The 24,480-nt window shown below is 39.5% G+C and overlaps 1 protein-coding gene across 2 annotated transcripts in view; it reads left to right on the top strand.

Moving 5' to 3' along the window:
- The first annotated feature begins 13,208 nt into the window (after positions 1 to 13,208).
- STXBP6 (syntaxin binding protein 6) overlaps positions 13,209 to 24,480 on the top strand; it is a 104,105-nt gene continuing 92,833 nt past the window's right edge. The window contains exon 1 of one of the 2 annotated variants that reach the window (XM_063398838.1): positions 13,209 to 13,571. The gene's annotated coding sequence lies outside the window, so the exon portion shown is untranslated. Of the gene's footprint in view, positions 13,572 to 13,594; positions 14,208 to 24,480 lie in introns of those variants that run through there. The other variant, XM_063398837.1, reaches the window with a different exon arrangement.

Genomic DNA, 24,480 nt, shown 5'->3' with positions numbered 1-24,480 from the left:
CTTGGACACGGGTGTCAGAGGTCCATGCTAGTTTCCACGATGGCAAGAGAGCAAGGAGCTGGTGAAGAGCTCACTACTCATTCTCACTAGGACAAACATAACAAATTAGCAGATTTTCTTAGACCAAGAACAGAAAATGAAGGCTCTTCCTTTTCTCCTTTCCTGTACTTACTTTTCTCAGCCTTTCCTACCTACCTAATGGAATAGCATAATCATGCTCTCTCCTTCAGAATCTTGAATCTCCAGTGTGGAGTTCAGCTACCAGAAAGACCAGCATCTAAGCTACCTTCCGGAAACAAAAATAAATACCCATAAGCCCCTTAAGACAACATAAGAAACACTTTCAAACTATGACCACATATTGAAATTACTTTTGTGTCAGACACAATAGCCTATGAAGATGTTTTAAAAATACACTTATGATTCAAAGTGCTCTTCATTACCTGAGTATGGAATTTTAACTTTTTGTTTTGTGATTTTAGTGTCATGTAAAAGATTCTATTGTTGGACTTGCTTCACACTGAAAGTCAGTCTGAATTCATGTCCCATCCTCCATTTGATCAGGAGAGTGTATGTTCTTATTATAGACACAGCATGTTTTTAAGGCAATTGCACCTTATTTGCAGATTTCTACACTTCTGAAAAAATACCACAGGCTTAGTACATTTGTGTGCACATTAAACAAACCATATTTTAAATATCTGAGAAAGAGTTTTCATGTATGATGTAATGTCAGGAAGTGATTTTTTTCAGCCCAGTCAGCAAAATTAAGTTCTAATGGAATTAATTATCCCTCACATGAGAAACAAGTGCTGGCAATATGGCATCTTAAGAAGCAGAAGCATAATTTTAAATATGATTTTGATCTGTTTTTTAAAATAAAAATCACATTACATAACATTTATTGTCTATATACAATTTTTATTCCTAGACAAGTTGTTGTAACACAAAATGTCAATTCTCATCTGTTAAAAACATTCATTCTTTTTTGTATTTTAAGTTGTTTCCCCTTGAAATGACATTGCTAAAAATATATTTTTGGGAGTTTTCTGTGTTTTTCAATATTTTGTGTTTCTTCTGCAGGGTGTTCACCTAAAATAACTACCTACCTTGATGTCTTCACGCTCTTCACTCTGTCTATTTTAAATATTTTCTGCACACTACAAAGTGACAGTATATTTCTAAGAAAATACACTTTGCTGCTATATCCTGTTTGCAAAGATCTGTAAATAAAAATTACATAAAAATCAATAAGATGGTTTGGTGTTTTTTTCTTACTTTTTCTGGCAATTTTCCAAAAGCACTGACATCGGTATCTGTACCAATTATGTAAAGTACTTCAATCATTTTAACTTAAGGGAACAAGCTCATTCTAATATTTAATAGCTAAAAGGTCAATTCAAAACAGACTCTGTTCAGCTTGTTTTGAATTTTCAACAATTAGTTGATCAGCTGCAGTTTTTTAAAAAATCTAATTACAGTCTCAGAGTTGTAATTGGATCTTGGATTTTTTTTTTTAACCAATCTTTATGTATTGAAAATCCCTTTACTCATCATGAAATCTGAATAAATATTAAATAAAAATTTTATTATAGAGTCATAGAAAAATTTACTGAATCACCTTAACCAATATCTTGAAAATAGAAAGTGCAATAAATATTGACTGATTTCAATGTTGCTTTCTTTTGGACTGTCAGGATGACAAGCTCTTTAAAAGAATTCCTTCACAAGAGCTTGGGAGAAAAATTAAAAATAAAATAAAAAACCACCAGAACATCTGGGATAGACCAGTTACATAGTCTGAGTAAATTGTTGGGCTTTGAGTAAGTGATTCTTCTCCTGGATGCTGATTGGTGAAGAATTTATAATTAAAAAGAACAGACACGACAGGCAGCATCATGTACATAATGCAGCTACAACTGGGGTGAGAAAGCCCAAAGATGATCCCTCTATATCTGTCACTGACAAAGAGGATGGGCAAGAACGTTTGAACTGCTGAATGCCACCTCCCGAATTACTTTGTGATAGTCAACAGTAGGCATTCTGACTGCCAGAAATGTCAGCTAAAGGGGGAACTCAGCACAGATTAATGTGCATGGGCATCCACTCTCTCACCTGGAAGCTGTCCCTTCACTGATGGCCACACTACAGTGCTCAGTCAGTACTGTCCCCAGGCTCCAGACACTACTTGGTGTTGGTGTCTGGATGTTTATGAGAGAGACATCTGGCAGTCAGATGCATCAGCTGCACTGCCAGCTCTGTTCTCTACCTACCACTCTGCACTTTTTGGAGAGCTGGAAGCTGCTCCATGGATGCACAGCTCCATTCTCAAAGCCCAGCTGCTCTCAGATTGCAGACCAGAAAGGCTTCTAAAGAGTACACTGAAAATTACCCGGCCAAAAGGTAATGGTGCCCTGATAGTGATGAGTTTCTTTATCAGGAGCTATTTTTGCAGGGCTGAGCTAAGAAACAGGAGAGCCTAGGAGCCAGCTGCCAAAAGCCTCCTCAGTGTGCCATGCAGATAAGCAGAGGAAAAACACTAGGCAATCTGGACTGGCTCCCACATGCCCACAGAGTGTGCAGATGTAAATGGCGTGGTGTGAGCTTTTCTGCTCACACTCATACCTACTCCTATTCAAATCTGCACTCCTTAGTCATCTGAGGGCACAGGGATCCCTTCTAAATGAACATGAATGTATGGCCCTAGGTACTGACAGAATCCTTCCTCTCCTAAAAGCTTTTCCCGAGTTTAATTTTTTTGTTGTTATGTTAAACACTCCTTCTAGCTAAAGTTCCCCAACTCAGAGTGCTCATTATTAACATCTGAGAACAAAATCACAGATCAGTAACCAAATGTGTTCTGAAAACTGTCAAGAGATCTATGACATTTTCAATTTATTTAGTTTAAACTTAATAACCTCTTATTTATAATAAGAGGTTAATAACCTGTTAATAATAACCTGTTAACCTCTTAAAGGACACTGTAGTTATCTGTATATCATTTTATATATTACTGCAGTGCACTCTGTTATCTTGGGGAGAAGTCTTTAGCATTTTAAGTACTCGTATCTGCACTGTTGTACAGAATATTAAACACTTGCGAATAAAAGATTGCAGCTGAAAAGAAAAAGTTCTTTTGTATTTGGTTTACTGACTGTAAGCAGTAGAAGAGTGTTGGGAGTTTTAAAATCCTATATATACATATCTATGAAAAACAACAGGTGAAAAGACTGTTTTTCCAGTCATAGAAAGATGTTTAACTGGTATACATGCAAAGTATTTGCTTTCATGAAAGGAAAATGGATAGAAAATTTTGAGAAGATTACAAGATGAAACAAGAAGTAACTGCATTGAAATTAGGCAGCTACAAGAACAGAGCAAAGTCGAAGTGCACATTTCAGAGTAGGGCCAGCACATCCTGATTATCAGCATTGATATGTAATGGAAAAACACAAGCTATCTGCACTAACATTCTCATTCACAGAGCACTAAAAAACAGCATTTGGATGTTAACAAGAGTACATGATTTCATGGTTTTTTCTTCCTCAACTTCCTTTTTTATTTAAGGAAGTTTTGGTCTGACTACTTTCTTCACTTCTGTTTAAAAGGAATCAAGACTCAAGAGGCAGAAGTTGACATGGATATTTCATTTATTTTTCTTTCACCTTAAAAAAAAAGTTTACCTTGTGATACAAAAGAAAAAAAAATTATCCAACAATTTTTTTCACTTTTTTTTAACTTAGATAGGATGGTGGCAATGAAGACTTATTTTAGAACTGGTTATTTAGAGACTAAAGTGTCCATAAAAGACAGAATTTATCCTACACTCTTTGCCAGAGATATGCAGGTTAAAAATAGCATGGTAGTGAAGCAAAATAGATGATGACACTGTGCCAGATGACAACAAAATGGCCTAGCAATGGAAAGAAATTAATTCTATAGACAGTAAGTTTTTCTCAAGTGCTCTTATTTTCTACACAGATCTTTTCTCAGTTATCGTACACTGTAGTATGACTCAAAAGCAGAATAGGTAACAAAATTTAGTGTTAGCTACAAGTTAGAGATATCCTACTAGATCTTGGTGTTTGGGGAAGTGGGAGGGTTTGTTTTGTAGGAAACAAATTCTAGATTTTATACATTAATTGTTTTCATCATTATTTCTGTTAAGTAACAGTAGATTTTGCTAACAAATTTTCAGACAAAAGACAATTCTAATATTTTGTATATAATTAGTTTAAATACCTCACAGGAAACAGTACTCAGTGTGTCTTGAGAACTGAATTTATTCAAGAGTTTGGTTGATTTTCATATTAAGTTATCTCTTATAGACAGAGAATGTTTTACTTTTTTTTTTCTTCTCTTGGTTTGCAGAAAGTAAAAGTTAGGGAAGAGACACAATTTAGAATCCACTTTAAAAAATTAGGCCATTATTGATGTTAAACATTAAGCCTAATCAAGACAAAATTTAAAGTGTAAAGAGGTTCTTCCTAAGTTATACTAAGAAATGTTTACAGTGAAAATCAATAATTAAATGAAAGGAAATTAGTCTGACTGTTACACAGAGAATGAAAGCTTTTCAGAATAAACCACACTTTAAAATTATATTAATATCTAGAAGAGCAAATTTCAAGTACTTGGAGAGTTTATGATCCCTCTTGGGAAGTTAACATTACTGGCCATATATAGGTGTGCAATGAAACTAATTTTCTAATACTAAGGAAAACCATTATTTTTTAAATCCTCAAGACTATAATTTTTTTAACCACCTATCCATTACATGGGCTCAAATCCCTCAAGGGCAGTATTGTCAATACAGTAACTTCTCCTTCCCCAAATTGACTATGTCTCTGTATATTGGCTACAAGTATTGAATCAACATTTTTAGTATTTAAAGAAACCTGATGGTGTTACAATTGTATTATTTGGTAAGTGATTTAGGGGCAAAACCACAGTATTGATCACACTCCATCTTTGAATGAAATAAACAAACCAAACATCTAGTGCTTTATCTTTCTGTGCATGTCTATGTGTGTGTCTGCACACATGCATAGCTGTTAATTTTGACAAACATGGTTTTATTTGTCCCAGAGGAAATGTTGCCACTAATCAGCTAATTATGAGTGCAAAACTATGGAGTAGGCATTTAAATAATTGTCAGAGTACACAAAGCCCTGTCACCTAACTGATTTTTTTAATGGTTATAGAGGCTGAGTACTATGCTACATCTGGGCTGAAAATTGATTATCTTAAATACAGAATGAAACTCAAAAGTTATTAAGTATGCACGCTTGCTGCTTTCCTTTTTTTCTATGCAATGAAACCTTTTTGGAGATGGAGCTGACTGAACTTCAAGGCTCTTCAGTCTGAAGCAAGACTTGTGATGCCTGTTGCTCCTCCCAGTACACACTTGGTTTGCACTGATCAGGCCTCACTGCAAACGGCTTTTTCACCTCTGTTGCAGAAAGTCTCAGGGCACTTGTACTTCATCTTTGAGAACTGTGATTATTTCAGAAAGGTGACAATCTTAAACAGTATCCCCACTGAAACATATGCACATGTAGGATATAGATATATATTTAAACATTAAAAAAAGCTTATTTAATAACAATTATTTCTTTCTTAAAACTCTGATTTGACTCTTTCTGCCTCTGAAGACAAGATTTATTTTACTGTCAATACTTGGGCAATGTATCTTACAGCTTTCAGGTTGTAAGTGGGTTTCTACATTATAATCCTTACTATTCTGAAAAATATTCTCTGACATTCTCCTACTTACATAAATCCCTATCCAAGAAACCTGTCCACACAAATTATGTCTAATAAAATTTCAGTATAACCTCTGGAATTGGCAAACAGTGAAGGTCTCTTAGTCTTAAATACTTTAACAGAGCCTGTGGCTGATTTTACTACAAGCAGACTCAAATCTTGCCCTGAATTTAACACTATTTAATTCATTAAGTCTATGCAAATTTTGAAACTATTTTCAATTTGGTGTGTCCTCACAAAAGGCAGACAGAAGGTCAGTTGTAAAAAAACAAAGATAAAACCCAACAGGAAATCTATTTCAGTGTTATAAATCTGTATCAGAAAAAATTGTCAACAAAATTCAAGGAGCAATTATTGCACAATTATTTCTGGAACAAGTTTTTGTATCTGCCTTCTTGTGTCTTATTCAGACTGGTTGCAGTAAACAAACTCATTAGAACAACAAATCTGAGTTCCAGAGAATAAACCTGGCAAGATCTCAAAGCTTCTCAAAGATTATGTTTTTCCACTTTTTGACCAATGCTGAATCAACTCCTTTGCAGATATGGATTTTCTGGCTTTTTATGGTTAATTTGATGATTCTTTAAAAAAATAAAATATTAGGAGCAATATTGGTGAGTGAAAATTTTTATAGTTCAGTGTGTAATTCAAAAGCATGCCTGATCATTGTGATCTGCTCATGCTGAGTATTTATAAGCAGAGGTTTTTTACAATTAAGTTAGTCCTTGAAACTTTTCTTATGCCTTACTCCTGCTTTGAAGATTCAGAAATACATAGTTTGGAAAGTTCCTTGGAAGATTTTATGCAGGATGTTACAAGAAATATAAGAAACTTCCTCAGCCTCACCAGACATCTGATCACCATGATGATAGAGCACAGCTTTGCAGAATTTGCTGCAGTCCAGGTTCATCTCCTCCTGTCACCTCTCAGTGATGTTCCAGGATAAAAGTTTCTCAGGCAGGTTTTGAATGTCTGTGCTGGCCTCAGACAGATCCTACTCCCAGTTCTTCAGATGGATACTTGAATCTAACTCTGTCACAGAATGACAGTAAAATATTATTAGGTTGAGCCCTTCAGAGGTAATTTTGCCCAAACTCAAAGCAGAGCTCACTTGAAACACAGATTTGCACATTCTGGTGATAGCTATTCCACTGCTCCCCCGAGCAACCTCTCTCTTTGTTATCATCACTCTCGTGCCCAAGAATTTAGTTACAGATGTGTCTATGTAGAATACTATAGTTGAGGCAAAATTATTATAGTTGTGTCAGTAAACCTCATTAACAAAACAAGCCCCTCTTAACCGCAAAATTACAGAACAAAATGTACCCAGTTTCAAACCTGCCAGCTGCCTTGAAATCATGGCCACACTTTTAAAATATGCTTCTTACATTTCTTATTCTTGTATATTATTTTATCTATTTTAAGTGGTTCTTCAAGTCTAAGATGCAGTTTTTCTCATATCTGGCCTTTACTTCTTTAATTGAAAAGGTAAAATATACTTTCTAGACTATTATGCCATTTGCAAGTCTAAGATGCAGTTTTTCTCATATCTGGCCTTTACTTCTTTAATTGAAAAGGTAAAATATACTTTCTAGACTATTATGCCATTTGTCAAAAATTGGAGTAACTCTGTTTTTTGGTTTAGAATGGTGAATTTAACCTGTCATTACCTGTGGATTTTCACTAAAAGCACTCTTTTCACCTTCAAAATATCTACAACTGCTTTGGAGCATATGTTATCCACAGCTCTTACCCATGGCTCAGTTTATATCAGAAAGTCTGTTAATCTCACAGCTAGGAAGTACGGGGTACTCTTCTAATTCTGAGTTGTAATCAGACATGAAATATGAGATGCTTGGGTTTTAGGTACAGTGTATTATTAAATATGGATTCCTTTGTATTGCCAATTTTCTGTCAATATTTTTGTTTATAGCTTTGACTGTCTCATAGAATTGCACTTTAAATGGAATGTAAGACTCTGCCTAGCATTTTTTTTTAGTTGGAATTCAGAGTGTTTGTGTGTGTATATATATATATATATATATATATATATATGTGTGTGTATGTATTAGCTACGAATCCAGGCAGTTGCACACACAAGCAAAAGCATTCAGATAGCTTTCAAAGCCAACTGCAAAACAAGGTGGTTTGACCTGAATTTCGTCACTTGCATATGCAAACAATAATAGTCAGATTGAGGAGGTTTGAAAACTTTGCATCTTCCTAAACAACTGGGAAACCAACAGTATGATATTGATAAAAAAACTAGAGTTTACAGAAATCTATTTTCAATTCCTTCTCTAGCACAGAGTAGCACATATCTCCAGTTATCTACATATGTGGTCTTTAAAATGACCTCTCATTATCATCAAGCTATTTCAAATACAGTATTTCAAAAATAATACCTATTTGAGGAAAATATATTTCATGTCCATCTTATATTTCAAATATAAAACCATATAATGGCTTACACATATTTAAAAAATGGGGTTCATAATCACTGAAATAACAAAAAAGAATGGTTTTCTGGAAGAACAAAACTTTTCCATAACAATCAGATTTTTCTCTTTTTTTCTATTCACAGCTGCAAGTCAAATAGAAAAATAAACTTGTTTCTTTCATTTTATCTAGTATTATCTAGTCTGGGACATAATTTAGGAAAGAATACTATGGAGCTGATAAAACATTACACAAGTGCTTTATACAGGCATCACAGTAAATTATGCATTGCTGTTTGCTTTTTCTCCCCTTTACCATGAAGGGCATTTTTTCAAATAATTGCTGTAAACTTTCTAAGAACTCTTGACTCCAAACCAAATATTAAAATGTAAAAATTTTTAAATAACGGTCATTAAAGCATATTTCTAACCTTTCTGAAGTCCTTGGATGTCATATTCAGACCCATGATATTTAACACCACTGTTCACATGGCTATGATACTAACCATTAAGTGACAATAGACAGTAAGGCATGCTGTGCAAATGACACATAATTTCATGTTGCATTCCCCATACCCTATTACAAATCACACTAGAATTTGTGTGGTCATGTCATATACTGTGCTAGGCCAGGCAGCACGTGATGTCACTCCCCTGATAATCATAAACATTATGCACAGATTTTATCTATTGGCCAAAAGAAACCTGTAATTAGTGACTAAGCCAACCAGATCTAATAAAATTACATTCTTTCCAGTCCTATAAGCATGGACTAATCAAATCCCTTAAAAGCTCCCACTACTGCCTAACACTCTAGATGTCTTTTCAGAAAAGTGCATGTTCTAAAATAAATTTAGGAAAATACCACAAACATTTCCAAAATGTCTGAGGCTCACTTGTGCCCCTTCACCCTCCCTTCCCTTGCTGTGCCTACAAGTTTTCTGAGATTTCATTGGTCAAAGAAAGCAATTACTTATCTCATTTTCATATAGTTATTTTTAAACTGGTCCATGCATGTTCTGACAACAAGATCCAGTGCCTTCATTGCAGGAACTAGGACAATTTTAATGTATCCTAGTAATTAGGGGTTTGGATTTTCCACATATAGATATACACATATCTATCTGTGTCTCTGCATATCATGATGTTATCTTAATTAGATCAGAATTAAGGGCTATTTATTGTGAACAGTGTTCATACTTAATTAATTTTAATTTTCAATTGGCAGACTTAGAGAATATCTGAGTTTGCAGTTAGAGATATTGCTTTTAGTGTAAACAGGAAATGAATAAACATCAGAAGATATCAGTGAATAAAGAGTGAACAGAAAAACAGTGAAATATTATTTTTTCCTGCCTCATTTTGCCTGTCTTAAATAAAGACAAAACCATCTTTTGACTGTAGAACAGCATTCTTCACATACTGCTTTTTTATTGATATACTGGAGTAGTGAAACTTCCTGCTCTTGTTTTATGGTGCCGTCCGATGAGAGGCCCACAATGAACCTCCTTTTCTTTACATGTCCTGTAAATCCTGATGTGGAATATCCCATATCCTGAGGTGCTTTTTTGCTCAGCCTGTCTTTGCTACCTATGCTCGATCCCTGTGGCTGTTCTTTCAGCTGCATAGAAGGAATATTTTCAGGAAGGTAATTGAGGGAAGATATGTTTTTATTATATGTGAAAGGAGCAGTTCTGAAGATAAGAGAAGGAATGCCTCCTTTGCTATCTGCCAATGCATTCTGCTGCTGAAAGAAGTGCAGCATTCCTGAACGCTCCCTTCATGGGTAAGAAAGGGCTAGAAGCAGTTTGTCAAATGACCTTACTATCACCTAAAAGTCTGTATCTATTAATATAGACATCCATTTTGCAGTGCATAGATACATAATGCTTTTTATTGCACAGTAGTAAATCATTAATTCTATGGATCAGGTGTTTTTTTTTTTTTTTTTTTTTTTTTTTTTTTTTTTTTTGGTTAAGCAGCACTTGCTAATACTGAGGACTTCTATAAGAAAATATGACTCAGCAAGGATCATGGGAAGAATCTTTTTATGTTAAAACTTTATTTGTACCTTTTACAAAAATACAGAAGCAAAACTGCCCCCTTACTTTTGTACAAATGGATGCATTCTTCCATCATTCAAAGAAACAATATAACATTTCATTCTGAAGCAAAAAGAAAAACAGTGGTGGTCTGCCAGATGACACACTGGGGATGTGCTGTAGTTCTGCAGTATGCATGCATTCGTCTCAGATGAGTAGTTTCTCCTTTTATCTACGCTGCACAAAGTTTTACCCCTCCTGCCATCAGCATTTCAAAGAGCCCACCTCTGGACTCTTCAAGACTGGCTCCTTTCCCGCTAGGCAACAGGAACCCTGCCTGCTCTAGAGACTGCCCCTGCCACCACCCACTCCCCGACCCTGTTTACTTTTAGCCACAGACTTGGTGGATTGCCATGAGGGGTTTTATGGTCTGAGGACTAGAATAATTAGTTAGGAGGACAGTGTATGCAGGAGAACCCAGTTCTGGCTCCTACGGCACTGGAACCTGAAAAATCAGAAAGTCCAGGACACAGCTCCCCTCTCTATATAGTTCATCAGTAAATTGTATCACACACTTTCTTATGATTCATTTTCCCTGTCTTGCAACTGTAAAGCACTTAAATTGCTTAATGACTTTAGCTGTGCTCTAAACATGAGGTCCAGCACTTGTCATTAGCAGTCTTGCACATTAGGTTTATACTACATAACTTCATATAACATGTTTAAAAAATATTTCCCATACAAGACTTCAGGTGTCCTGCACTGTTAGTGCTGTGAGGAATTGCAGATATTCTGCTTATTAGTCCTTCATCAAGCTGCTTATCAGTGACATTCTGGTGGTTCAACAGCACAACCATAACAGTCAGGCCTCTGCTCTCCAGGCCTGCATTTCTTTAGTCTTAATTCTGAGGTCATGTTTCTCAGAAACAGTTTATTATCTAAATGTAATTGTAAGTATCTTGCACACAAATCATTCCAATAGCCTCATGTGTTCCTGGAGCAAAGGCTAAAGTTTGCTTTTGAATACTCAGATGAGTCTTACACCCAGATAACCACCCATGTCTCTGTTTCATCTCTATTTCAGTGGAACTGATGAAAAGTGAACCATTCTGAATTTAGACCTCTCTCCAGATCCCACAGGATTACAGGACATACAGGCAAGCTCTGAGCTTGTTTCTCAGGCCTCACTCCTGCAAACACTATGGTTCTAGAGACGTGCTTTGGTGCAATCATTTAAAATTAGTTAAAATACTATCACTTCCTTGGTTTAAGCTCCGCCTCCTCACCAGAGATTGCTGCAAGGAATGTTTAGGTTAGAGGTGAGGTTTGTTTGTGCTGAGATAATAGACCATGAGGTAGGAGAGACATAAACAGGTCCTGTTCTACTATGAAGATGGTAAGCTCTGTGAAGAAGTCCGGCATACTGCAGTGGGCACTAACCTTTCAAATTTATTCCTCTAACTGGACTACTTAGGTACACAATATCGCATGGTTGACTGACATTTTTTAGTGTTGTTTACAGCTACTTCCACATGTAAACCCACTTGCTTTCCTAGATTTGTTTGGCATGAAATCTTCTGGACAGTTTTTGTATGCTAAAGCTAACTAATAAATTTATCCAGCCATAGGAGGAGAACAATGGCTGAGCCCAAGCATGCCACCCAGCCTGACAAGCCCAAGGACATTGAAGAAGATGGTTTACAAGAACACTGGAAATGACAGGATATATGCTTAAATGAAAACTCAAGACCATCAATACAATTTAGTATTTCTAGCAGCACCAATCCAGTAACCCAAATAAAATACTATCAGCTCAAAAGACAGTGGAAGCAAAAATGAGACAAATTTGAAAAGCCTCAGTAGCTGCAAAAATAAAAGCCGGACTTCAATTTCAACTCTTATCTAAAACATATTGCCTGCAAAAACTTACAAGAGGGAAAAAAACAAAACAAAAGAAAACAAAACCCCAAACAAACAAAACCCCAGAAAATAAGAGAAAAAACAAAACCAAAAACAAAACCAGAAAACCCCAACTAAATAAAAAGTTCCCAAAACCCAAAGCTCACCAAAATACACTAAAAAGAGAAGGAAAAAGGGGTGAAAGGTTGAAGGGCTGAAAAGTGTCATTATTAGTGTTCGTGAATTCAGCTTTTCTCTTCTTGGTTTCTGTAATCACGCAATTAAATAACCATCACAACTTCAGCATTACTAGTCTGTATGGTTGCTGAAAAATTAGAAAATAACATTTTAAATTACTTGGTATTTAGATAGTAGATAAAAATGTATCATTTATTTGGATGTTCCCAAGTTTATCTTTCTAAAAAAGGTCATGATGAACTCTTTGAAGGTCCCAATGCTCAGATTCATCAGAAAAAGAAATAAACCCCCTTGTTTCCAATTTTGTCTTTCCTAACTGGGGCCTGTTCTCCCTGTTTTCTGTTCATGGCTGGGCATCTGGCCTGAAGTCCACAGATACGACAGACACTGATCTCTACTGGCAATCACACAGAAAAAAAGGATCTATCTTCTGAAAAAATGGCTTTAATATAAAGGGACAGCTGAAGGAGGTTGAACGTTTTATATATAAGATGGGAAGGCATTTGTAGGAGGCTGTTGCCTACAACAAATGTAGATTGGCCTATTTCCATGATATCCATGGAAAATTTATTGGAATTAATATGAGTCACTGAATGGAATTCACAGCATTTCCAAGAGAGAGCTAAAGGAACAACAATACAACTGAGTGTAATGGTCTGAAAAACTGAGGCTGTAGTGAACTGCCACAATGTAACATCAGCAATCATTAGATTAAATAACAGGATCAAAATACACACCCCCTGAGCAAACAGTCAACTTACGTTTTTATTAACAAACAGAAGTTGTACCAGCTACAATTCACGTTGACAATGATACAAAAACTCAGTTATAAATTAAACACTGTAAAATAAAGTACAAAAATATTTTGCTATGTCGTGAATGTTTATTTTCTAGCTAACCAGCGTATTATTTCTAAGTATTACATTCCCAGGATTGCCACAGTGGACACACAGCAAGGTGGTTCAGGATCTGGACACGTCACTGACACCCAGTGCAGCAAATACAATAGGGGAATTTGTTTCCAGCCTTATGCTCTCAGTGTGGAGTAACAGCCCTGTGTTATTTGTGTGACGCTGTAGCAGCAGACAATGCCTTTCGGGAACCTCGCTGGGGGCCCGAGCAGCCATCGCACACCTGACCGATCCCAGGCTCTCCGTGCCGTGGCTCCGCGTTACCGCGCCGGGAGGAGCCCAACCTTCCTCCCGCCCGGCGGGCTTTCTGTGACAAGGTGAGAGCGTGTTTCGGTTTCCAGCACGTTTAGGGCTGCAAAACTCGCCAGACAGCTAAAAGGGCGCTTTATACGTTAATTTTGGAGGTTTGCCCGTCTAAACTCTCAATCTTGGCGCCGGGCGCCTCCGCCCGCCCCAGCGGCTCCGGCGGGACTCCGGCCGCGGCGGAACCCGGCCCGCGGGAGGCTCCGGGCGCGGCGGGCGCACGCCTCCCCTGCGGAGCGCTCCCGCCGAGCGGCCCCGCGGGCGCGGAAGCGGCGCGCAGCCCCCGAGCAGCAGCGCTTCCCTCCCTTCAGCGATCCAAACTCCGTTCCAAGGCGCTAGTTTCCTCCTGCCTCCCGAGCCGCCTTCCTGCCCGCGCTGCCACCCTGCTTTCTCCGCGGCATCCCGCCCGCCGCTCCGCGGGCGGCCCGGGACGGTGGCGGCGGGGGCGGTGGGCGGCCCGCGGGCGGCCCCGATTGGCGCAGCCGGCGCACGTGGGGCCGCCCTCACGCCCCGGCGCTGGCAGCGCGGCCGCCGCCGCGGGGCACGGCAGGGGAGCGCTCCGTGCTCCGCTCCGCGCGGGTCTCCGCGCACCGCCCGCGGCGCTGCGGCGAGCAGGGGACGCGGCGGGGCCAAGCCGAGCCTGCGGAAAGGTGGGCGTGCGGGCGGCTGGCGCCGTGCTGCGGGTCGCGGTGGCCGTGGGGCGGGCGGGGGCGAGGTGCCCATCGGCGCCCTCGGTGGCGCGCCCGCCCCGTTGGGGCTGCCGGCTGCGCGGCGCCCGCGGGCGGAGCTCTCCGAGGGAGCGGGCAGCGAGTTCGTGATCAACTCCGCCGTGGCGGTGCCGGGCCGAGGCAGGCGGGTCTGCCCCCGGGGGAGGCGGCCGCTCCCGCGGAGCTCCGCCGAGCGCCGTCTGCGGCGCGGCCGGGCCGGGCGGGGGCGCGTCCGGCAGCGCAGCCCTTCAGCGCTCGCCGTCGGAGGCGCTGGGAGCGGGGGGACCCGGCCCTGCAGCCGCCCCCGGCACAGGAGGCTTGGCTGTGACACCGGCCCCGAAGTCTGCGCCGCCGGTGGTCGGTCCCTGTCGACCATCCCGGGAGGTTCTGCGGGTGGTGAAGAGCAGCACAGAGCCGGCCAGTGAGCGTTTAGCAGATGTATTGGTCCCCTTCCAGCACGATGTTTCAGGAGTAACCTTGGCAGTCCAGTGAAACGACCACCACCACCCTCCCTGCCTTCTGTTTGAGCCAGCTTTGCTAATGGAAAAGTAAAATCTACAATAGCTGTCGTCATTATCCAGTTGTCTTGTTCTGATGCTGATGAAATCTGAAGTTCAAGGAAATATTTACCTTTGTTTAGAGAAATGTGTTATTCTTTTTTCATCATATTTTGCCCCCTGTCAAAGAGAGGACCTTATGTTTAAGGAATTACATCACTTTGCAAATCTCTCAATCTTTCTCTAAATATAAACTGTCTTTTAGGATGTCTTCTACTTGGCTGTTTTCCTTTTGTGAGTCAGAGCTAGCGTTACTGCTTTTCATTGCTTGAACAGGCTCCACAGACCCATGACACTTCTCTTAAGAGTTTTAAGAATTGTTGCTCATGTGATGGGGATCATCTGGCAACTCTGCTTAGTGTTACTGAGGCAGACAGGACCACTTCCAGCCTGAAATACTGGAAGATAACAGTAAGGTATCTTGATTCTCTTTTGATTATGTCGTCTAATCGATGCTGCAGTGACTGACTAGAGGGGAGGTCTGTGACCTGCCGTCTCTTGTGAGGGAGGAGTAGGCAGAGGGCACGGAAGTTGTATCTTGCTGGTCATGCATTAAGTTAGCAGCTCAGGGTTTTCTTTTTCACATCTGTAGTTTCCAAACACACTTTACCCCTGATTTTTTCTGTAATTCTAGTAAGTGATTTTAATGAGGCCCTAATATCTCAAGACTTAAGGAGTACAGAGGAATACTTGTGGTAGTTTGAGTGCAAGTAATCATAATGGGGCATCATCATTTTTCCCCCATGCTCTGTGCTTCTTGCTCCTAGGGAGAATGTTCCCCATGGGGCTGATGTAAGTCTGCTTGGTAAATACTTGAAAAAGTCACTTTCCTTCTGCTTGAGGGAATGCAGTTACATTGTAGTCATGACACACTAATTTCCCTTCTGTTACTCTTGATTTTCACCAGGACTATGTCTTAAAAGGTGCACAGCACCTTTAAAAATGCCCTAAGATAAAACAATGAAAATAAAAAGTACTGTAGCATTTTGAGTGTAGAGTGAAAGCACCATTTTGGAAGTTAGCCCAGTCACCATTTTGTGATAGCTTCCTCAGGTGAAGGAATTTCCATGTGGAAAAAAAAAAGGCTGGTAAGAATTATGCAGTGGAAAGTAAGGGGTATCTTGCCCTTGAGTAAGAGTGTTTGCTGTGGTGACTGAGATTTCTGTTAACTTGCACGTGTTGATTTCTCATCTCTTTCATTTATCTTCAGGTTTCTGAGAGTCTTCTAGACATGGTTTGGATAGCAACATGTAAAGTCAGGGAAGTGTGGTGATCATATGGTGTTGTGAGCTATAGAAGGATCAAAGAGGAGTAAAAAGAAGTACTTTTTGTTGGTTGTTTTTTTTCTTCCAGATTTATGTTCAGGTCATCTCCATCCTGCATGCACATGGGATGTTTAGAAAGTGAAGATAATATAAGCTGTTTATAAAGTCCTCCGTATGAAGGGGTTTTTTCTCCTAGTTGAATTTTTTTTTCTTTGTACTACTTAAGGCTACTTACTCTAGAAGTTCACTTCTTAAGTAAGATGAATTCATCAGTAGGTGCTTCTTGTGTTTGTAGCATTTTTATTAGATCAAAGCCTGCATTTTAGAAAACTTTAAAAGTACCTTTTTAAAAAAATGCAGCTTATAAGACTATATAGGATAAGATGTCTTCTGTTTTATTATGAATAAAATTCTATGAAATGCCAGCTCTGTAAAATAGTTGCTGTTAGTTTCCTTTGGGGAGAAGCATGATGTCTAAGTAATAGTGCATTTGTTCTTTCTTTCTTCTTTCCTTGTAACTTAGTGTCTATGTCCAGTGTCCAGCTGGTAAGCTAACATTGCCAAGGTTGTGTTTTAGTCACAGGTGTTCAGATAATATGATGGTAAGACAAACCCGTCTTCTGTTTTTAACCGAGCAGGAATGCTATTGCTAACGTGTGCAGAGAAAAATCAAGTCCTTCAAGGGAACACTTAATTTGCCTAGTCTTGGGTTGGTGGTCTCTAGTGATGTTGGGGATTTGAAAAATGGATGAACTAAAAAGCCTTGACATTAATTTATATTGTATCCAGACATGCCAGTGAATTCATTAATGCACTTCTGCATATGACTGCAGCAGTTAGTGCTGGTTTAACTGTATAGGAGCATGTTTAAATTTAGGTTTTTGGTTTGCCTGTTTCTTGTTGTTCTGAGTCAGGACATGCAAACTAGGATGTATCTAGTATTTTATCAGTGCTAATAGAAATTGCCTGATTGTTTCCAGTTTCTTGTTATGTAGCATTCCTTGGTTGTACAGATCTTTAGTTTTATCCCTGACAAATTTCTTAAGCTTGGAGAAAGGGAGAGGAAAATAGTTAATAATTTGAAACAAGAACTGTGTTAGCAAGAGAAGGGACTATTCGTTTTCCTGCCTAAATGATGTCATAGAACATTTAGGCTGTGGTGTGCAGGGAGAAACTGTGGTTTTAGGGGAGTGGGAGGAAGGACATTGCCTCTTACTACTTTTTTTTCTCCTCTGGGTAATCTGCTATCACAGAAATGAATAATGATTTCTCAAAAGCAAATGCATTTCTGAAGCTATACATAGCAGAAATAAACTCATGAAATGTGTTCACTGGATAACTGAGGGACAAAAAGAGATCAGACAATTTAACAAAATCATTCTACTAAAACTCTTTCAAAACTTCTAGTATCCTCTTCCATCCTGAAAAACCTTTTTCCAGTAGTGCATTTTCTTTTTCCAGTATATGTTTGTTGGAGGCCCAGTTGACTTCTGGCATGTGTTTTTCATTGTGATGCTCTAGACCTCATAGTTGAACATTAAGCTGCCTTTTTTCCATCTTAGGCTTAGGCAGACATCCTCTTCACCTGAGGTTTTTGACGCAGACAGTGCTGTGAGGCTTCTTTGTCATAAGTATAAAAGATTCCTTTATAAACTGAATTGCGTGACTGCAAGTTAGCTTGATATATTACGTATTCCTACTTTCCCTTTCATAGTTTTTCTTTGCAGATACTTTTGGGAAAGGACTGTGCTGAAGTGCTGCAGGTCTGGGACTGTAATGAGCAGTTTGGACTGTAATGTTCCTGGAAGGATGGGCTGTGTTTTTTTACAAGACAGCACTTGTATTGGATTTCTGATGCTTGGAAGACCCAGGTTTCTATATGTGTGTGTTGCCAGTTTCAGACTTTCATATGTAGATAACAGTGGTAATCTACTGTCAGCAGCCCCAAGGGGAAAAAATCCAGACATTTCTGTTCTGTTGCATTTTGATTTCCTTAATGAAACAGGAGCTTTGTGGGAGTTCAAGGTTGCTCATTGGTGCAGTATTCTTACCAGTGGCTATGGATACAAGGTTTTAAAGGTTTTACTATCATGAACTGTGGATTAAAGTCCAGCACTAAAAGCTGAACTTGTTTATTTTTTTTTCCCCTTTAAACTTGGTTCTAATCTTGCTGTAGACATGAGAATTGTGCCAGCTCCAGGGATCCTTTTTTTGTTTTCTCTTCTGCCTTTGCTATCTTGTACGGTTTTGAACTTCGGACACTTTCACTTCATTATCTCTTCCCAGAGACTGCACATGTTATTTATATATATGAAGTTTCTAAGTATTGTAAAACACATTGTGTAATTACAGACAGATCCCTTAACGATAAGGGAAACCCCAAGATTATGTATGTCTGTATAAAATACTTAGGATGGAGAGACTTTGGAAATCAGGCATCTGGGTAGGTTGTGTTTTTCTAATCTGTGCATAAAACAGTTCAATTAAATGCATAACAGTGATAAATAATAAGCTTTTTTTGGATTAGATTTCAAATAAGAAATTAGTGTACTCCTTTCTACTTGAGTTAAATTGAGCTGTGGTTAAATTATTAAGATTCTGCTGCTGTGGAAACAATTTCTTTTTCTTGATACATCACCATAAGATAAAACTGAAAATGTAACCTTTGTAAAATTTGATGGTTACCTGCAATCTGCAAAAAATAAATACTTGTAATTTCTTCTTGGTAACTGTGCTGGCCAACAAGTTTGTTATTTATACATTTTGGTTTTGGGTCTCCTTTTCACAAGCCATTCTGTGCTATGCTTGCAGGCTGTTTTAGAAAACACACTTCTGTATCTTGCAAATACTCGCTTGGAGAACCAAAACAGTAACTCCTTAACTTTACTTGCAGTTTTTTTTTCAGGATTGTTGAGGTGCAAAATTGAAATGTAATCTAATTTTGTCTCTACCTTTCCATGTGCTAGTGTATTTAGCAGGGGAAGAACAAACAACTGGCCATATGCAGTATACACTTGGAAAACACCCTCTTGGTGATTAATAGAAATTCTAGGATGTTCACAAGCTTCCTCTTGAATTGTTTGCCTTTAATGGGCAAACAATCTGAGCATATCAACTTTCTGTATTCATTTAAAGGGACACAATGCTCAGTTCAACATTGTTAATCATATATGGAAAGAAAGAAAGAATATGATCCGTTATTGACAGATTGGAATTACGCAGTTAGAGTGAGTTCCTGTTAGTTTATTTCCTTAAGTTTGTATGGCAGGTTCCTGACAGTGTAATAAGATGTCCAAGTCCTCTGATATGCCCAAAGGTTAGTAGTGACTAGTCTGTTGGCACCTCCGTGACTTAGATACAAAATTTTTTGAAGTGGCAATTTGTTCAGTGTGGGTTAACAATCAACTCTACCCTGTAACAGCAAACCCTTGTTAGTCTGTAGGACTCTGTGCTGGGGCCTTAGGCTTTGAGGCAGCATGGAGAAAGAATGGATGCTCAGAGATGTGCTCTGCTCATGTAGCAATGCCAAGGGGCTTCTTTCTGGCTTCCTGGTGGCCATCAGTTCCTTGCTGGTAGGCGTGCTCTGCAGGTGGGCTCTGCAGTTTTTCATTGAATGAAAGTTAGAAGATTGAGAGAGGTAAAAAAAGTGTCTGATGTCTTTCCACAGGAAAGGGCCAACAAAAAACTTCAGCTGCCCTTAGTGTCTCAAGGACAGATTTAAAGGTAGATGTAAAAAATCTGAATTCACAACTCAATTTTGTCATTTTAAAATCTGGATCTGTACTGAACGGATTGCCTGAAGGAAGCAGCCTGACTTTAAAATACAAAACCCCTGAGAAAATCACAGAACTGTAGAACAGCTGAGTTTGGATGGGACCTCTGGAAGCTCCTTTTTTCAGTTTTATTATACCATTCTCTTTAGGACAAAAGTTGTGTTAAGCCTAGTTTTTTTTGGACAGTGCTCTCAGTCCCATGGTGTGATTCTTGGGCTTGTCTGTGCAAGGCCAGGAGTTTGACTTCATGATCTTTGAGAGTCCATTCCAACTCAGGATATTCTATGGTTTATTTTGGGAGATGTAGAAAGGAAGTTGCAGCTTGTAAATGTAGAGGTTCACTAGTATGAGGGGATATCAAACAAAGATGACTTTGTTTTGTAAGCAGACAGCTGAGTGAAGTCAGAGACGCATTCACAGATGGAATGGAGTTCTTGGTTACTGGAACTGAAATTTTCCTAACTTACATTTTTTTGAGCCTTAAATGGGGACCTTTTCAGAATCATCTTACATTGTGCCCAAGCTATTAATTTTTGTCTCGATTAATACAGAATTTTAGTTTCACTATAAACACCCTTTCAGTATGTTCTTTGAAGAAGCATTATTCTTGACTGATTTTAGTAAAACTCACAATTTAAGAAAATTAATGTGTCAATTCTTTATTTTAAAAATCAATTTTACTGTAGCCTGTGTGAATTTGCAGCAGTTCAGAAGTGATTGTCAGAGAAGCAAAGGGTGATTCAACAGCATAGAAGTGCTGGATGCTTCCCACATCATTGGTAACGTATGATCTGTATTTGAAAAATGTAACCAAGACCGAATATTTACATGTTTTAATTTTTTTTTTTTTCCCTGGGTGACTGACTAGTCTGACTGTAATAGCAGACTGAGTTTACTTTCAGTTAGGGTATTTGGATCAATTTCTGTTTACCAGGGCCTGAAGTATACATACAGAAATTCACCATGGAAGTGTTTATTTTGAAGATTCTGATTTAATTTAAGTCCCGTGGAAACTAAAGGCTATAGCTGACTTCACTGGGACTTGAGCAGAGCAGGTAGGCATACTTTGTCCCATAGAGTTGCTTTACTGTTCTGTCTCCTATGTATTTAGTAAGGCTTCAGATGTTCCTTTAGTGTGTAACTACAGAACTAGGTAACTTGTTTCTTAGATTCTGAGACATAGTTACAGTATGTAGTCTATTGTTTAAATATCCAAATACAAGATTAAGGATTTGCCATAGGTCATCAGCTGTACCTTGCAGAGTTGTTAATTAATCTGCACTTAGACACAAATTGCATTTGTGATTCAGTCTGGGCTTAAAACTAGAGTCTTTTATGTCAGTTCTGCGTTGACTTGTGAGATAATGCTGTCAACTTAGGCACCTGAGTATCTCCTGACCTGAGGTGTCCACATTTCCTGTCTAGTCAGTGGAAGGAGTTGAAAGCCTTGGGGGCATGAATCACAGCATTGAAGTGTTTCACAAAATAGTAATGACATTACTTCAGTAAGCAGTATTAAAAAGCATGATCAGAAATAGCTTTTATGTGAGTTGGGAGTAAGACAGTACAATTTTGTGACTACTGTGTTAGCTGAAGGTAGCTGTGTCTGTTGGGTTACACCTCATTTACACCTCTTGACACACCACTGGCCCTGCACGCCCCAGTTTGCCAAGGTCATCCTGGATTGTGGATGGTTCTTGTCCCCAGCTCAGGAAGTCAGTTGCATGGGGGTGTCTCTTGAGAAAGCTTTGGGAAGGTAAGCTAACTAATTATCTGTGAAATTTTTCAGGAGGAAGCTAGGACCTAGGACCTCTAATGTACTTTAATGATTTGATGGGATCTGAAATATGACATTTAGTTTCTTAAAAGTAAATTCTTTGTGTCCAATATGATATTTTAGCTCAGAGCCCTTATCTGACCAAAGGCTAATGTGACAGCCTTTAAAGGATTAAGGAACCAGTGTGCCTATAACTCGATTAAGGAATTTAGTAGATAGGAGGCATGTATAGGGCACCTTCAGATCCTCATAAGAATTACATAGAAGACTAGTTTCAGGTTCTGCTTGGTTTCTAGACAGTGTTTCATTTTAGGGGACAGGAAGTATGCAATTAAAAATATTAGACTTCAGTAACTTCTAATTTTTTTTTTTTTAGTTAACATTGTGCATTTTAACCTCTTAAAAAGAAAACTTCAATGATAAGCTCTGTCAGCTAAGAAATATACTGGATTTAGTCGTGTCATGTAAAACAATACTGTATTAAACTGCCCTTTGTTTTTGTTCACTGGTGGTTATTGTGAAAGATACAGCAGTGTTTTGGAGTGGGAGCATAAGGGCTTATGATGGTTCCAGATGCCTGTGGATCCAATTCTACTCCTAGTTACTTCTGTATAAATCTTCTCATTTATTCTTGTAGAAATGACTGCTTACTTGAGAAAGTGGGCAGGTCTGGGCTGAGGCAAGGCTGGATCCTGTTGTCCTTGGAGTGCAGTAACTGCATTCCTGTTAAGGGATGATAAGACGATGTTTGCAACTCTGCTTTCTGTTCCTCTCCACTAGTTTGTTAGGAAGCTGATTTGGTTTTCTAGATGCTTGGGTAAAGAAAACTGGGAATTCTCCGGTAGTGTCAGACACTTGATTATTTCATGTTTGTCCTTTATGGAAGCTTTGTGAAGGAAGATATACTCAAGATGCTGACATGGCTTGTGATTAGTTGCTTGTTTCAAACAGTAATAGCTGATGTCTTCAAATCTTAACTTTAGCATACTGACTGGTTTTGTGTGTGAAGGTAGGCTTGGTATTAATTCAAAAGCTACATTTGCAGTTTTGTTTTTGTTTAATTGTATTCTGTTTGGTTACAGTAGAAAAAGCAGGAATGGACTGTTGTCGTGGTTGCGGGGGAGGTGAATTTTTTCCAGGGGGATGTGGGCAGTCCAATCAGTAATCATCTTTTCTGCTAGCACCTGGATTGGTCACTCGGAGGTTTGGACACGCCTCTGAGGACACAAAGAGTTAAAAGCAGGACCCCCAAGGGGGTTCGGCCTCTTTTCAGATCCCGGTTTCAGCAGAGAGACGTCTCCGGCCTCCTTCCCCTGCCCATCCACGAGGCTGGGTGGGGGAGGGGAAACACGTGGTTGGCTCAGGTAAGCCGGAGCCCCGGGGGGGGGGGGAAGAAGAGAGTGGACAGGACTGGAACTGAGCTGCCCCGTCCAGGATGGAGGGGTGGAAAACTGTGGAAGTGCCTTCTGTGTGTGCTCACCCCCCCCAAACTCCGGGAGAAGGTGCCGAGCCACGTGGGAATTGCCGAGCCTGGGAGTGCCTGAGCCTGCAGCACCCTGCCGAGAAAAAACTGTTAACCCTTGCTTGGCAGAAAGAAACTTTTCTTAGACATTGATTCTCATGACTGGTGGTTTCGGAGAGAGAGAAGCGGCCTGGGACCGAGATGATAAAGCATGATTGGAAAGAACCCGATGGAAGAATGAGAGGACTAGCCTTCTGAGCTGGACTTCTCTTGCATAATGTCAGCCATGGACTGAACTTAAGTCTCTTTTGAACATAAACTGCATTTTTTGGGTGGATGCAGCTGCCCTTGCTTTTGCTACAGTGACTGGCACTTGAAGAGTGGAGCGAGCAGAGAAAAGAGGGGGAGGGTGAGGTGGCGCCCTCTGCCCTCAGGGCAGACCTGCTCCTGGAACCCTGGCCCCTGGGTAAAAAGGGGAGAGCTCGGCATGCAGCATCCTTAAAAAGCCCTGTATGTAGTTTTGGCCTATGAGACAGCGGTGAGAGCGCTGGACATAGGAAAAAGAGAGAGTCACCCTGGCAGACTTCTCTGGGCGGTGCCACGGGTGACATAGGAACACATAAGGAGTGGACCTGTGTGTTCTGGAGAACAGTCTGTGGTGCGAGAGAGACTCCTCTCTCCCTTGCTGAATTGAAGATTAGTTTGTTTTTGAGTGGTGATTGTTTGATCTAAAACCCAAGGGTTGGTCTGTGAAAAGTGATGGGTGGGGAGGTAGAAACTGGGAGAAGAAATGTTCTAAGAAGTTTTTATTTCTGTTTCTGTGTGTGTTTAAGAGTATTTCTGTCCCTGTTCTTATGTAATTAATAAGGTTTTGGTGGGTTTTTTTTGTTTTCAAGATTTAAGCCTGCTCTGCTCTGTTCCTGATCACATCCCACAGGAGTTGTTAGAGAAAAAACATATATTCATGGGTGCATTAACATCTGGCCAGTGCCAACCCATGACAACTGTCTTTGACAGTAACCCAGCTACCATTTTGGGTGCAAAGTGAGGCTTCCTTACAGCTCTCTCTGAGCAGTGATCAAACTGAAGAATGCATTTGTGCTGCCCTGTAACACTGACCTGATGCAGTGTCAAACTCTCCCATATATTCATGAGCTGGGTGTGGTGACCCCTCATTTGCTGCAGAAGGAAGTGATCTTAAATGAGTTGTTCAAGGTGATACCTGTATTAAAACTGTGATAATACATCTTTCTAGGTCTATTTTTATAGATTATCAGCATATCAGACTTTATTTTTTATCTTCTAAGCAATTCAGTAAGAAACTTGTAATCAACTCAGTGTGCATTTGAAGTCCTCTTGGTATTAAAATCTGTGAATTTATC

Source organism: Prinia subflava, chromosome 5, assembly GCF_021018805.1.
Source record: "Prinia subflava isolate CZ2003 ecotype Zambia chromosome 5, Cam_Psub_1.2, whole genome shotgun sequence".
Classification (NCBI taxonomy): domain Eukaryota; kingdom Metazoa; phylum Chordata; class Aves; order Passeriformes; family Cisticolidae; genus Prinia; species Prinia subflava.
The sequence above is the reverse complement of the archived record's forward strand: the minus strand, read 5'-3'. Positions and strand labels throughout refer to the sequence as shown.